The sequence below is a fragment of the Balaenoptera ricei genome, chromosome 2, assembly GCF_028023285.1.
Source record: "Balaenoptera ricei isolate mBalRic1 chromosome 2, mBalRic1.hap2, whole genome shotgun sequence".
Lineage (NCBI taxonomy): Eukaryota > Metazoa > Chordata > Mammalia > Artiodactyla > Balaenopteridae > Balaenoptera > Balaenoptera ricei.
In genome coordinates this window covers 61,763,227-61,777,461 of record NC_082640.1, presented here as the reverse complement: position 1 = coordinate 61,777,461, position 14,235 = coordinate 61,763,227, and positions in this window count along the sequence as shown.

Here is a 14,235-nt window from a genome sequence, read left to right as displayed (position 1 = left end):
CATTACCTTAAATCACTTCCCACTTTAATAGAAAGCATCTATGAACTCTATAGTGAAAGTAGTATAATGTTATAATCTAGCTAGGTACTGATGTCTGTAGAAAACTGTAAGACTGTGGACTTTGTAAAAATCAGAGATTAGCAAGTGTTGGAAAAGTGATAAGGAGTAACACTAACAGAATTTTTCTTTTATGTAATCAGAAAAATTCACAGAGAACAGAAGATCCACTTTCTCACGCTATGATTTAATGTTATTTAAGGTGGAACTTGGGAACTTCCCTGGTGGTCCACTGGTTAAGACTCTGGTTCAATCCCTGCTTGGGGAACAAAGATCTTGCATGCTGTGCTGCACGGCCAAGAAAAAAAATAAGTAAGGTGGAATTTGTGTACCCCCCAAAATCTCATAAGCACCTACAGGTGGGGGAATCTCTATCTAGAAAACAGGACATTGAGGGCAGGAAGGTGTCCACCCTTTTCTCAAGAGGAGGCTCTTGCCAGGAGCCCTGCGTGTCACTCTCAGTCAATTAACAAATGTGTGTTTAATGCTTGCCGTTGGTCAGGTACTGTGCCAGGCCCAGGAGATACCAAAATGACCAAGACTGAGTTGGTCCCTGCCCTTCAGGAGCTTACAGCCCAACTGTGGTAGGAAAGACAAAAGATAGATGCCATAGCTGAGTGCAGACCAGTACCAGAGAGCTCAGGTGGCTGGGTAGAGAATGAGTCAGGTGGAGCTGCTGAAGTTACAGTGTTGGGGAACTCCTCTCCCAGGAGGTGACATTTGAATCTAGGCCTAAATGATGAGAAGGAGCCAGTTACAAGGACAGGGGGACCAACAATTTCTAGTGGGTGCAAAGAGAGGCTTTGTGTAAGTGTTAGACAGGAGGCCAGGAGGAGGGGGAACAGAGGGAGTTGGGGTCACTGAGGCAGGTGGGATACAGAGGCCTGTAGGCCAAAATGAGTAGTTTGGATTTTACCTCCGTTGCAGATGAAGATTTTTAAACAGTTGTGACATAACTGAATTTGAGCTGTAGAGAGAGCACACTGGCTACTGGGTAGAGAACTGAATTTAGCCAAGCAAGCATGGAGGTCAGGAGGCCAGTAAGCAGCACTTGCACTCAAGTTGTGGCAGTGGACGTGGTAGGAAGGGCTGGATTTGGGATACAGTCTGGAAAGAAAACCAAGAGGGCTTACTGTTCTTAAAAGGGGGAAGTCAGCAAGAATTATACACATGTGCAAGTCTAGCCCCCAGCGAAGACTTTCCCCTTGAGGTTATTGGAACTGAAAAGGGAATAGCTTTCTCCCATGTAATTTGATATTATTTAAGGCCTAGAGGGGGAAACTGAGATTATGGAGGTGAAATAACTCACCCAGGCCACCATCTAAGTCATCTTGAGGACCAATGCTTCTCACAGCCCACTTGGGGACACCTGTAGGAGAGGGCTTCTTCAGCTATTTGTGGAAGGAAGGAGAAGCTGACCTGAGTGGGTGACAAAGTCATGTATCAGTGGGACTCACATGTGCCAGGAGGCAGAAACTGCAGTCACAGGAGACTCTAAAGCTCTGGGAGGTGGCAAACCTCTTCTCCATCACTACAAGGTCCCTGGGGCTCAGCTCTGGGTTGCGGGAAGCACGTCAGAGTGATTAGGGTTTTAGGCTCTGGAGCTAGATGGCTTGGGTCTAAATCCTGACTCAGCTACATGCTGGCTCTGTGGCCTGGGTGGAGTTGTTTCACCTCCATATGCCTCAGTTTCCCCTTCTGTAAAATGTGGCTAATAGTAGTATCTACCTCATAAGATTGTTATAGTTAGTTAACGGAGTCAATCCACGTAGGATGATTAGAATAATACCTGGCACAGACCAAGTCCTCAAAAATGTTGTTTTGTTAGCATTTAACTTCTTATTACAAGACAACTTTTCCCGGACTTCCCTGGTGGTCCGTTGGTTAAGACTCTGCGCTTCCACTGTGGAGGGCACAAGTTCCATCCCTGGTCAGGGAAGTTCCGCATGCCACGTGGTGCAGCCAAAAAAAAAAACCAAATATAAAACCAAGATAACCTTTCCCTTACTGATTTACTTACATCGTAAATAAATCAATAAATCAACCTCTAGGTGAGCCCAAGAGAATCTCTTCCCTGCAGATAAAACTGCTTGCCCAGATTAAAGGGCTTGAAGCGGCTCATCCAGGTTGTGTACATCCAGAAGGCGATGGGGCCAGGATTTTAATCCAGGCCCTATTGATTCCAAAGTCCTAATCTTTACCCTATTGGACACTGCCTATTCTGTATTTTAAGAGGTCTAGTTTCACTTCTAATTTTCAGCTGGTGAGCTGAATGGGTGACCTGGCTTATCTCTACATTGCCCCTCTGTGCTGGGAAGAGTCACAGCCCCAGATGGGGGTGGGAGGAGGGCTATCCTCTGGAAACTTCCCAGGGGCCAGGTAGTTGGAGCCCATTCTCAGACGCCAAGACCAAACTTGCACAGCTTTCATCCTGAGTCAGGGGTGGGGATGCTGGGCCAGGCAAAGCACCTCTAATTTCTTCTCTGTCTCTTTGTAAGTACAGACTGCACTTTTTTATTTCCTGTCCTCCAAATCAGAAACTTTCAGGGCAGAAACTAGAGGCCATCTGATTCAGCCTCCTCTTATTACAGAGAGAAGATGGAGTGAGGCCCAGAGCAGGAGAGGGATGTGCCCCAAGTCACAGGGCCAGTCATCTGCAGAGCTAAGACTCCACTTCATTTTCTTTTCGCCCACCCTTCCCTGCAGCTGGTCCAACCTCTGCCCCTCAGCTGTTGGCAGATGATCTAACATTCCAGTAGTGGTTACTCTGTGCCAAGGGCTGGGCTATAGGCACAAGGCTCATGCTTCTCATAGTGTGACACCCTGACCAGCAGCACCAACATCACCTGGGACCTTGTTCGAAATGGAAATTCTGGAATTCCCTTGCAGTCCAGTGGTTAAGACTCCAAGCTTTCACTGCCGAGGATCCTACAAGCTGCACACCGTGGCCAAAAAAAAAAAAAAAAAAAAAGCAAATTCTCAGGCCCACTCCAGACCTCTTGAATCAGAAACTCAGAGGGGATGGGCAGCATCTGTTTTCACAAACTCTCCTGGTGATTCTGATGTCTGCTCAAGTTTGAGAATCACTGCTCTAAGCCATAGGTGTGTGGAACTTGGAGACAGCGGGACCTAGGTTCAAACTGCCTCCATCACTTACTAACTCTGTGACTTGGGCAAGCTATTGTCCCTGAACTTCAGTTTCCTCATCTATAAAATGGCCGTAATAATAGTACCCACAGGGGTTATTGTGAGGACTCCATGAGATAGCACAAAGTGTGGTGCGTAGAAGCACCCAGTCAGGGACAGCCTATCTCAGGTTTAGTGCTTTCAGACAGCAACTGTAGCCAGTTAATAATGAATAACACTATTGTTTCCTTTGTGTTTATTTTTACCTGTTTGCTCCAAATGCAACTGCTTTTCCATTTACGGTAGTGATACAAAAAGTTTTGTGGAAAGAGAAAATGATAAAATCCACATTCTTCAATTCAGCCCTAGCTACAGATTAAAGCAGAGACAGGTCTGTGAGCTTCAGCTAGCAGATCCAATGAAAACCCTTCAGAGGGACGTCCCTGGCGGTCCAGTGGTTAAGACACTGTTCTTCCACTGCAGGGGGCATGGGTTCTATCCCTGGTCGGAGAACTAAGATCCCACATGCCACACACTGTGGCCAAAAAATAGAAAAAGAAAAAAAGGAAAGGAAAGAAAAGAAAAACCTTGAGCGAACAAACAGTGTCAACACAGATACACCAAGGAGGCAGGGCCCTGACCTCAGATAACGATGAAAACCCACAAAATGCCCAAGTCCAATTGAAGGACAATGTTCAAAATGCCTGAAACTATCAACTCCTCAAAACTATCAACTTCATCAAAATCAAGGCAAGTTTGGACTTCCCTGGTGGCACAGTGGTTAAGAATCCGCCTGCCAATGCTGGGGACATGGGTTCAAGCCCTGGTCCGGGAAGATCCCACATGCCATGGAGCAACTAAGCCCGTGTGTCACAACTACTGAGCCTGTGCTCTAGAGCCGGCAGGCCACAACTACTGAGCCCGTGTGCCACAACTACTGAAGCCCACGCACCTAGAGCCCGTGCTCCACAACAAGAGAAGCCACCGCAATGAGAAACCTGCGCACCACAACGAAGAGTAGCCCTCACTTGCCGCAACTAGAGAAAGCCTGCGCGCAGCAACAAAGACCCAATGCAGACAAAAATAAATAAATAAATTTATTAAAAAAATAAAATAAAGGCAAGTTTGAGAAACTGCCAAAGCTAAGAAAAGCCTAAGGAGACATGGCAGCTAAATATAATGTATCCTGGATAGGATCCCAGAACAGAAAAAAGATATTGGGTAAAAAATGAGGAAATCTGAATAAATAAAGTATGGACTTTAGTTTATAACAGTGTATCATTATTGCTTCATTAACTGTGACAAATGTACCATACTGACCCGAGATGTTAATAATAAAGGAAACTGGATGTGGGATACATGGGAACGCTGTACTATCATCCCAGTTTTTCTGTAAATCTAAAACTATTCTAAAATAAAAGTTATATTAAGAAATAACTAGAGCTTCCCGGGTGGCGCAGTGGTTAAGAGTCCGCCTGCCAATGCAGGGGACACGGGTTCGAGCCCTGGTCCGGGAAGTTCCCACATGCCATGGAGCAACAAAGCCCATGTGCCACAACTACTGAGCCTGCGCTCTAGAGCCCGCGAGCCACAACTACTGAAGCCCACGTGACTAGAGCCCATGCTCCACAACAAGAGAATCCACCACAATGAGAAGCCCGTGCACTGCAACGAAGAGTAGCCCCCGCTCTCCACAACTAGAGAAAGCCCGGGCACAGCATCGAAGACCCAACGCAGCCAAAAATAAATAAATTAAAAAAAAAAAAGAAATAAGTAGAACTGAAAAAAAAACTAGGACTGAAACTATAACGTAGAAGAAAACACAAGGGAAAATCTTTATGACATTGAATTTGCCAATGATATCTTGGTTGTGACACCAAAAGCACAGGCAACAAAAGAAAAAAGTAGATAAATTGGGCTTCATCAAAATTAAAAATTTTTGTGCATCAAAGGACACTGTCAGGAATTCCTGGCAGCCCAGTGGTTAGGACTCTGCACTTTCACTGCCGGGGGCCCAGGTTTGAGGCCTGGTTGGGGAACTAAGGTCCCGCATGCCGCTTGGCGTGGCCAAAGCAAGCAAACAAAAAACCCAACAACAACAACAACAACAACAAAAATGGACGCTATCAAGAGTGAATAGAGGGACTTCCCTGGTGGCGCAGTGGTTAAGAATCCACCTGCCGGGCTTCCCTGGTGGCGCAGTGGTTGAGAGTCTGCCTGCCAATGCAGGGGACACGGGTTCGAGCCCTGGTCCGGGAAGATCCCACATGCCGCGGAGCAACTAAGCCCGTGAGCCACAATTACTGAGCCTGCGCGTCTGGAGCCCATGCTCCGCAACAAGAGAGGCCGCGACAGTGAGAGGCCCGCGCACCGCGATGAAGAGTGGCCCCCACTCGCCGCAGCTAGAGAAAGCCCTCGCATAGAAATGAAGACCCAACACAGCCATAAATAAATAAATTAATTAAAACAAACAAACAAAAAAAGAATCCACCTGCCAATGCAGGGGACACGGGTTCGAGCCCTGGTCCGGGAAGATCCCACATACCACGGAGCAACTAAGCCTGTGCACCACAACTACCGAGCCTGTGCTCTAGAGCCCGCAGGCCACAGCTACTGAAGCCCGCGCGCCACAACTACTGAAGCCCACGCACCTAGAGCCCGTGCTCCGAAACAAAAGAAGCCACTGCAGTGAGAAGCCCGTGCCCTGCAACGAGGAGTAGCCTCCGCTAGCTGCAACTAGAGAAAGCCCGCGTGCAGCAACGAAGACTCAATGCAGCCAAAGATACATAAATAAATAAAAATAAATTTATAAAAAATTTAAAAAAATAAAAGGACTTGGATAGACTTTTTTATTTTTCTATTTTAATTTTTTATTTGGATAGACATTTAAAAATTTATTTATTTATTTATTTGGCTGCATCGGGTCCTTGTTGTGGCATGCAGGATCTTTAGTTTTGGCATGTGGGACCCCGACCAGGGCTGAACCCTGGCTCTCTTCACTGGGAGCACAGAGTCTTAGCCACTGGACCACCAGGGAAGTCGCTTGAATAGACATTTCTCCAAAGAAGATATACAAATGGCCAATAGCTCATAAAAAGATGCTCATCACTAATCATTAGGGAAAAACAAATCAAAACTACAGTAAGATACCACTTCACACCCATTAGGATGGCTATTATTAAAAAACAAACAAACAAAACAAAACTCAGTATTGGTGAGGATGTGGAGAAATTGGAACCCATATGCATTGCTGGTGGGAATATAAAATGGTGTAGCCACTATGGAAAACAGTATGGTGGTTCCTCAAAAAATTAAGCATGAAATTACCATGTGATCCAAAAATTCCACTTCTGGGTATATACCCCAAGTAATTCAAAGCAGAGACTCAAAGAGATATTTGTACACACAGGTTCATAGCAACATTATTAACAATAGCCGAAAGATGAAAGCAATTCAAGTGTCCATAGAGAGATAAATGGATAAACAAAATGTGGCGTATGCGTACTACATACAATGGAATATTATTCAGCCTTAAAAAGGAAGAAAATTCTGAGACATCCTACAATATGGATTGAGGACATTTTGCTAAATAAGCCAGTCACAAAAGACAAATACTGTATGATTCCACTTATATGAGGTAATTTGTTATACTGTGATTTTTTTTTTTAAAGATGTATGTATTTCTAATTATTATTTATTTATTTATTTATTTGTTTGGCTGTGTTGGGTCTTTGTTTCTGTGCGAGGGCTTCCTCTAGTTGCGGCAAGCGGGGGCCACTCTTCATCGCGGTGCGCGGGCCTCTCACTATCGTGGCCTCTCTCTTGTTGCGGAGCACGGGCTCCAGACGCGCAGGCTCAGTAGTTGTGGCTCACGGGCCTAGTTGCTCCGCGGCATGTGGGATCTTCCCAGACCAGGGCTCGAAGCCGTGTCCCCTGCATTAGCAGGCAGACTCTCAACCACTGCGCCACCAGGGAAGCCCTATACTGTGATTTCTAATAAGAAATATGCATTTGGTTTTATTCCTGTTTCTGGCACAGAGCTCCTAAAACCCTTGGGATTTCCTATATGAGTAGAGTGATAAAGATGTCTTTTGCTATTTGTAGCAAGCTCCCTTTCAGCCACACCTGAATTTAAGTTAGTGAGGTAACTTTTAGAAAGCGCCTAAGGATGGGCTGGTTGCCAGGGGAACCAATGTGAGATTGGAGGGTTTTAATTTTTTTTTTTTTTTTTTGGCAGCACGTGGGATCTTAGTCCCTGACCAGGGATCAAACCCACGCCCCCTGCATTTGAAGGGGAGTCAACCACTGGACCGCAAGGGAAGTCCCGGAGGGTTTTAACTTTTAGTCTAATGCCCTCCCCTCACCTCCAGGGAGGGGAGAGGGGCTGGAGGTTGACTTAATCATAATCCTCAATTATGCCTATGTAATTAAGACTCCATAAAAATCTTAAAACTACCAACCAGGTTTGGAAAGCACCTGAGCTGCTGAAAATTTTATGTATGTGTTACCTCAATAAAAAAAGAAATGGAAAATGCTTGAAGTGTATTTTTCTTTGATTATAATAAAAAAAATCAATGTTACCTTGAAGTTCCTTTCTTTTTTTTTTTTAAAAATTTATTTATTTATTTTTGGCTGTGTTGGGTCTTCGTTTCTGTGCGAGGGCTTTCTCTAGTTGCGGTGAGCGGGGGCCACTCTTCATCGCGGTGCGCGGGCCTCTCACTATCGGGGCCTCTCTTGTTGGGGAGCACAGGCTCCAGACGCACAGGCTCAGTAGTTGTGGCTCACGGGCCCAGTTGCTCCGTGGCATGTGGGATCTTCCCAGACCAGGGCTCGAACCCGTGTCCCCTGCATTGGCAGGCAGATTCTCAACCACTGCGCCACCAGGGAAGCCCCTGAAGTTCCTTTCTTGTTCGATTTATGCTTATTCATTTTCCTATCTTCATGAAAATGGCCTGGCTAGTTTGTCAGGAAGTTCTCTGGAGACATTTTAACATTAAAAGCTTATTGAAATTAACACGACATTGTAAATCAACTATATTTGAATTAAAAAAAAAAGCTTATCGTTATCTCCTGTGGAATGTATCCTTCATTTCAAGCAGGTATTAGTAGGTGCTTGTTAATGGGGAAATATTGATATGTTAACCCATGTTGACTGAAATAAAAATGCACAACGTGAGAGCTGAGTTTGTTTTATTTGGGGATTTAGGACTGTAGCCAAGCAGACAGCCTCTCAGATAGCTCCAAGGAATTGCTCCTAAAAGGTAGTGGCAGGGGTGGGCAGCACATATGTGATTTTGGAGAAGGGGTACATGCAATTAAGCACACATCTTGGTAGAAGGCTACTGCTAGTCACAAGGAACAAATACCTTAGTTAATGCTTTTAGTGTTTTTCTAAATGAGGGAAGGTGCAAGAAATTAGTTTCTATCTGAAGGCCTGTTCTGCCAGTTTTCCCAGAGCACGGAGTGCCTCATTCCTCATCGCCACTCTGAACTCCTTTTAGGGTGTGTTGAAGGTCAGCGACTGCAGTGACTAATGACTAATGGCTCCTTGTAGAGCCAGATGGTGAGCGACATTCTTTAGTTGGCATCCACCTGCTATGACTTCAGTGCTTTTATTCTGTAATTTCACTGGTGTAGAATATATCTTCGATTCACTTTTAAGTCCAAAGGCATCAAGGTGATTTGTCTTGCCTTCTCTCTTAGACCTGAATGTGCGATTCTAGAAGATTAACATCCTTAAAGCTTTTCCCTGGGCAGTTTCCTTTCATTTATTTAAATTTTTACTATTTATTTGGTTGCGCCGGGTCTTAGTTGCGGCAGGTGGGCTCCGTAGTTGCAGCTCACCAGCTCCTTAGTTGCAGCATGCAGGCTTAGTTGTGGCATGCATGTGGGATCTAGTTCCCTGAACAGGGATCGAACCTGGGCCCCCTGCATTGGGAGTGCGGAGTCTTATCCACTGCGCCACCAGGGAAGTCCCGCAGTTTCCTTTTAAAATAAACTTAAGTTGAAAGAAAAGAAAGATAACGTAAAGAAAATGATTGAGAAAATAATAGTTGTGAGAGTTAGCCAAATGCAGAGTGAGGGGGTTCAGTCCACATAAGATTGTCCTCATTTCTGACAGCATTTGCAAATTCAGAGCGTTCCCCAAACCACCCTCAGCTTTGATAACTCACTAGAAAGACTCACTGAAAGTTGTTATTCTCAGGTATGGGAAAGGGAAAAGATATGATTAAAGTCACCCAAGGGAAGAAGCCCAGACTGAAGAGCTTCCATTGTCCTCTCCCTGTGGGGTCAGGACAGCATTCCTCTGCCAGCGTCCATGGATGACAATATGCATGGAGTACTGCCACCCAGAGAAGATCACTGGGCCAGAGTCTTTACTGGGGCTCCATTACATAGAAATGGTTAAGTGTCCACCTGGGGGCAGTTTTCAGCCCCCTCAAGAAGCCCAGCTGCTGCCCCAAAGTTCCCACCCTCCATCACATTGTGAGTGTGGCTCAGAGCCCCACCCTTAGTCACATTGTCGTTATCTGACTGCTCCAAGGACCTCAGGCAAACAAAGACACTCCTATCAGACATGACATTCCAAAGGTTTAGGGATTACCTCCCAGAAGAAAGGGCGATGACCTTTTGGGGCAAAGTTAAATTCTTTACTATACAATAATGCAAGTGGGAAGCGGCTATGGCAAATGGTGTGATAATGGTTCAGAATGACCAGACCTTGGGAAACACAGCATGAGGCCTGGCTGGGCTGGCTGAGCCCAGAGCGGAACCCAGAGACGTAAGCAGCCAGCTTACTGTAGCCTCTGTCCTCTCAGGATAGGGACTGTGCCTCCTCTGTACTCATTTCTCCCTCGCTTTGAGAGCACCATGCCTATCACCAGGGCTGGAGCTAAGGAGAGGCAAATGGAGTGAAACAGGAGGGAAGGGGGCAGGGCACAACCTTTGAAAGAATGACATAGCCCGAGGACATGACATAAACTAATTAGAACCAAATGGGTCCAAGATGGCAGACAAGTCGACTTGCACTAGACCTTGAGCTTCAGTATATGCTCACTGTAACACATCAGCAAGCTAAATGGCACTTCACAGGCGCTGTGACACTTCCAAGACCCACCATAAGGATCAAAAAGTGGGCGGTGGCCCAATTCCTGGAAATCCCCGCCCCTTCCTGAGGTAGTTGGAATACTCCTCCCATTCATTAGCCTATGAAATTACCCACCCCTATGAAAGTGGCGGGGAAGTGGGGGTGGTGGTGGTGGTGGTGGGATGAATTGGGAGATTGGGATTGACATGTATACACTAATATGTATAAAATGGATAACTAATAAGAACCTGCTGTATAAAAAAATAAATAAAATAAAATTCAAAAATTAAAAAAAAAAAAAAGAGAAATTACCCACCCCTATAAAAACTGACAACCCATACCCTGGTGCCTTTCTCACCTTCTGAGATGACCCACATTCTGTCTGTGGAGTGTGTTTCTCTCTAAATAAATCCACTTCTCACCTATCACTTTGTCTCTCACTGAATTCTTCCTGCGATGAGACATCAAGAACCTGAGCTTCATTAAGTCCTGAAACCAGGTGTGTGATCTCAGTTGGAAGACTGTGGGTTTTGGCCGGCTTTGAGTCCCAGCCGCTTAGGTTCAAGTCCCAGTCAGAGTTTTGGCTGGGTTCGGGTCCCAGCACGTGGGTTCAAGTCCCAATCTGAAGTGCACAGTTTTAAGACCTAGGGCGCAAAATTTAAGGAGGTGCTCATTCTTGGGGTCTGACAAGTGCCCTAGGTGCCTCTCTTGCTTCACCTTGATCCCAGCCTAGCTGGTCACAACAAAGAGGCTGAATTTGAAGCAGTTATTAATTACCTACTGTATGCAGGGCCTCATCCTGGGGGCCATGGTGGTGATATAGCTAGTTTTCCATTGTGCCTGAGCCACTCTCTTGGGTAGTCATACTCACCATAGGCAACTTGAGAGTAATATTAAAATGTCATGCAGGTTAATTGCTGCTGCTGAAGGATGAGACAAATGCATCCCAGCCAAGTTGCCACAGTTACCCCAGCCAAGGCATCCTAGACCAGCTGACAGCCAGCCAGCCTACCCCCAGACTTAAGGGCAAGCACAGTCAAGGTCAGCAGAGTCATTAATCCAGCACACATTCAATAACAAACTCTAAGTGAGCCCAGCAAAGATCTGAAGTGCCCGGCTAGTCTGCAAATTCATGAGCTAAATAAATGCTTATTTTTTTAGCTCTTGAGTTTTGGGTTGGGTTTGTTACACACCATTATGGAGGCAATAGATAACTGATACAGAAATTGTTAAGACCAGAGGTGCATGTGACTAAGTTGGCACGGAATTGGGCACTGCCAAAAGCTCTGACCTAATTCCTTATAGACTAAGTCCTGAGCTCCCCTCTTCCCTTCTGTTGGCTACTCCTCTGGCTTGCTCAGCCCCAAACCCTCAGCTGCTGGTGACTACTGTGGTCAGAGACATTTTTACCGTGACATAGCTCACATGCAAAATCCCGTGGAGGTCAGGGAGGGAGGCAGCAGGCCTCAGGGGGGATGGCAGCCTGGGACCTGCTTTCATCCACAGTGCTCCCACATCTGCTTGGTCCTATAATTTTGATTCTCCAGATCCAGCCGGAGTCTCTTGGACATCACTTAACAATGAGGCCTGCCCAAGAGTCCATCTGGGCATACAAGCTCATTAGAGGGCTTTGTGATATCTTCACATTATCTCCATTTCACAGATAAGCAAACAGGCTCTGAGGTGGGAGGTAGCTTATTTGTAATCAAATAGTTAATAAGGGACTTCCTTGGTGGTCCAGTGGCTAAGACTCCATACTCCCAATGCAGGGGGCCTGGGTTTGATACCTGGTCAGGGAACTAGATCCCACATGCTGCAACTAGAGATCCTTCATGCTGCAACTAAAGACACCGTATGCCGCAACTAAAAGATCCCACATGCTGCAACTAAAACCTGGCACAGCCAAATAAATAAATAAATATCAAAAAAAATAATAAAAGATGGAGCCAATGTTCTGACTCAATAGCTGGAAACAACAGTTTCTTTTTTTTTTTAATTTAACTTAATTTACTTTTGGCTGCATTGGGTCTTTGTTGCTGCACTTGGGCTTTCTCTAGTTGTGGCGAGTGGGGGCTGCTCTTTGTTGCGGTGCACGGGCTTCTCATTGTGGTGGCTTCTCTTGTCGTGGAGCTCGGGATCTGCGTGCACGGGCTTCAGTAGTTGCGGCATGTGGGCTCAGTAGTTGTGGGGTATGGTCTTAGTTGCTCCACGGCATGTGGGATCTTTCTGGACCAGAGCTTGAACCTGTGTCCCCTGCATTGGCAGGCGGATTCTTAACCACTGTGCCACCAGGGAAGTCCAGCAATTTCTTAAATATTCTAAGTTAAAGTACCACTGTAATTTGGAAAATGTTGAGGTGTCATCAAACTTCAACAAAAGGTTTTGACTCATCAGTGGCTCATCAGTGGATTGTGAAATAATTTAGTAGGTTGGGACCCGCATTAAAAAATTAATTAATAATAATAATAGTAATAATAAAAGGAATAGGAAAGATCAGAGGGCATCACAGAGTTTCATAAAACTTTTGTTTCTGTTATCTATATACTTAATCCCTCTAGGAAGCTGGCCTAAGTTGTCATGGCACACCAGGCTCCCAGAGGCTGAGGAAAGCTGACCTTTCTTTTTTTTCTTCCTTGTGATGAGAAACTTTGAGGATCTACTTTCTTTTTTTTTTTCAAAGGATCTACTTTTTAAATTATTTATTTATTTATTTATTTTATTTGGCTGTACCACATGGCTTGTGGGATCTTAGTTCCCCAACCAGGGATGGAAGCTGTGCCCTGGCAGTGAAAGCGCTGAGTCCTAACCACTGGACTGCCAGGGAATTCCCAAGCTGACCTTTCTTTGACTCACTGAATTTGGGGGAGAAATGATTCTCAGCTCAGTAGGCTCTTTGTCCAAGCCTCTTTCTGAGGGCAGCCAGGTTAGTGTCACTCCTCTCTTTTAATGAGACCATTTCAGTTGCTCTTTGATTAAGGACACTGCTTTTTAAAGCTAAATGTTTCTTTTCCCAAAACCTGCCACAGGTATATAAACTTCAGACTGAGATCACACAAAACTGTAATATTTATCTTAGTGTAACGCACAGTCTTCATAGAAAAGTTGGAAAATACTGAAAAGCACAAAGAAAAAGATTAAAATCACCAGTAATACTACTACCCAGAGAGATAATATTATATCCATTATTTTGTCTATGCTTATATTTGTCTTCAGAACAATGGGATTCTATTGGTACTATTTTACGTTTTATTTAACTGTTAACTTTTTGAGTCCTTATCTTGCTACAATAATTTTTAATAGTTGAGCTTCATCATAAGGCTATCTAGTAATTTAATCAGTCCCCTGTGGATACATTTTCAATTTTTCTCTGTTATATTCTATTATAGACACAGTGATGAAGATCCTTGCAGTTAATTTTTTGCAAATATCCATATCTTATTTAAGCTGAATTCTTGAAAGTGGCAGTTCTAGGTCAAAGGGTATATAATGTATGTTTCTAAGGTTCTTGATACATGTTGTAAAACCGCTCTCCTGAAAGGTACCAATTTGCCCTGCTGCCCACTGTGTTTACATTTTTTTAATCCATTAGGCTTTTTTGTTGTAAAATGTTTAGCTCCCTGTACTTCTTCTGGGGCCTGGGGAGAGATAGCAGGTGGGGAGCTCAGCTTTGGGGTTTTACCACACGCAAGGAGCTTCTCTAAGGGCTTTGTAGGAATTATGCCATTTACTTCTCTCTATAATTTTTAATTGATTAATTAATTTATCTTTGGCTGCATTGGGTCTTTGTTGCTGTGTGCAGGCTTTCTCTAGTTGCAGCAAGCGGGGGCTACTCTCCGTTGCAGTGCACGGGCTTCTCATTGTGGTGGCTTCTCTTGCTGCAGAGCACAGCTTCTAGGCGCGCAGGCTTCAGTAGTTGTGGCATGTGGGCTCAGTAGTTGTGGCACACGGGTTTGGTTGCTCCGCAG